Consider the following 2736-nt stretch of genomic DNA (forward strand, 5'->3'; position numbering starts at 1 on the left):
TTTTGTTTCACTACCTTCTGCCATTTTTCAGGCAACTTCATAATTCCATCTTCCCAAAACTTATATTTTTGAGCAAAGAACTGTTCCAGGTGCCTTTTACAGTCTTCCAGGGAATTGAAATTTTTTCTATTAAAAGAATTTTGTAAAGACCAAAATAAATGGAAATCTGAAGGTGCAGTGTTTGGTGAATACGGTGGAGGAATCAGAACTTCCCAGCCAAGCTGTAACATTTTTGGCCTGGTCATCAAAGAAACATGTGGTCTTGCATTGTCCTGATGGAAGATTATGCGTTTTCTGTTGACTAATTCTGGACGCTTTTCGTCAAATGCTGCTTTCAGTTGGTGTAATTGGGAGCAGTACTTGTTGGGATTAATCGTTTGGTTTTCCGGAAGGAGCTCATAATAGAGGACTCCCTTCCAATCCCAACATATACACAACATCAACTTCTTTGGATGAAGATCGGCCTTTGGTGTGGTTGGTGGTGGTTCACTTCACCTGCCCCACCATCCCTTCTGTTCTGCATTGTTGTACAGTATCCACTTTTCATTGCCTGTCACAATTGGTTTTAAAAACGGAATGTTTCCATTACATTTCACTAGAGAATCACATGCAGAAACATGGTCAAGAAGGTTTTTTTTCTCTTAATTTATGTGGAACCCAAACATCAATTAACATAATCAATCAGGTGCAAATGACTTTCAATGCTCGATTTGGATATTTTGAGTATGTCGGCTACCTCCCGCGTGGTAGAACATTGATTGTTCTCAGTTAATGTCTCGATTTGATTGCTATCAACCTCAACTGGTCTACCTGACTGTGGAGCATCGTCCGGCGAGAAATCTCCAGCACGAAACTTCGCAAACCACTTTTGACACTTCAGTCAGTCACAGCACCTTCTCCATATACTGCACAAATCTTTTTTTGCGTTTTAGTTGCATTTTTACCTTTCTTGAAATAATAAAGCATAATATGCCGAATATGTTGCTTTTTTCTTCTGTCTTCAATATTAACATGGCCACACAAAAATTCACCAATTTTGATGTCTTTTTTTAAATGCATGCTGATATGACAGCTGTCACATACAATCTAACAGAATTGTTTCGAATGAAGTTAAAGACAACTAAGTGCTACTAGAGCCATCTTACAGAAAAAACCAAATGAACATTTTGGCCCACCCAATATATTCAAATTTTCCTATTGATGCCCTTTGTTTCAATCTTTTATATTTTTTCCCTATCTCAGATCCATCCAGGGTCACATCCTGCATTTAGCTGTCACATCTCTTTTAGCTTTCTTTTAATTTGAAACATTGCCTCTACCTTTGTTTTCATAACATTGACAAATTTTGACGAGTATGAATCAGTTGTGTTACAGCTTTCTCAACTTGCGTTTGATTGATTAGAATCAAGTTACGCTTATTTGGCAGAAATACTGGATAATAACTGATGTTGTGTCCTTCTTAGTGCATCACTAAGGAGGCACAAAATTTTAGATAGTCCCACTTTTAGTGACGTTTATTTTGATCACGTGGTTAAAGCAGAATTTGCCAGATTTCTCCTATGCTCTGGTTATTTTTGAATGAGTGCCAGATGTTATGCATACAATTTTTAGTGATAAATTGAGGTGCTGCATGATAGTATTTTCCTCCAGAGAAGATCTACTTTTGCTTTTGGCAGACAGCTGGGCTGGGGATAGATCACCTGATTTTGGTCAGAGATTGAGATGTTTCAGAGCTGGGCTCCAGTCTTTTTAGAGCTGGTCTATTTTTGGTTTACCTTTCTTAGGAGTCCCAACTAAAAGTCTGGAGTGTTTACAGGGGCCCTTCATCCTGGGTGGACTCAAAAGTCCAAGTTTTACTCCCCCAGCCCTTGAAGCAATCGAAAGCTCCGTTCAGCTTTTTAACCTGTCAGCTATTGCTTTTGCTTTCTGAATTGACAATTGCCTCAAGGAGAAAAGTGGTCCCGGATGTCGGGCTTACTTCTCTTGGCTTCCCGCCTCTTTCATATCTTAGCTCTGAAGGTACTCACTGCCTTGGGAGATCTCTGAAATCTTCAAACCTGTTTTTGTTATATTCTGTCCAGGTTTTCTAAATTGTTCTTGGTATGAGTGCTGGCCCAGAAAAAACTCAGTTTTGCCAGAAGTGGAACTTTTATTACCATCATTTAAAAATGATGATTGAGCTCACTTAAATTACACAGGCTGCCTGGGAAATCCAAGGTAAGTTCACCTTATGTAACAAATGCACTTAGAAAAGTAATAGTGCATAAAAAACAATGAAAAACTAGTATACGTAAGAAGACTGAGCTTCTGAAACTGGAGATTTAAGTGAAATCTTTTTCAGGGGTAGCAAAGCTCATTTTATTTGACGGCTACTACCTAACTAATAAATGCATATAAATAATGATTTTGTCTGCATACTGGAATTGCATTTTACAAGTGTGGGCTGTTCTTTTCTCATAAAGCAGAGAACCCACAATTACTTTATTATCAGATAAGGGTATTTTCTTCTTCTAAACTTTAGCGGCATTAAGTTAACTGTGAGTCAGGAGAGAAAAAAAATAACCCTAATTTTTGGTGTTCTCTTACGTGTACAGTGCCTCTACAGTATAAGAGTCATAAAAGTTTAATTTGGATGTATAGTAAAACTGTTGGATTTTCCAGGAAAATCCCCTTTTAAAATACTTTTCATTGTCTGATCACCCGATGGAGAGTGTGGTCATGGAATGAACGTAATTT

The sequence above is a fragment of the Delphinapterus leucas genome, chromosome 12 (genome assembly GCF_059928025.1).
Source record: "Delphinapterus leucas isolate spDelLeu-1000000601 "Yukka" chromosome 12, BTC_Dleu_Yukka2, whole genome shotgun sequence".
NCBI lineage: Eukaryota > Metazoa > Chordata > Mammalia > Artiodactyla > Monodontidae > Delphinapterus > Delphinapterus leucas.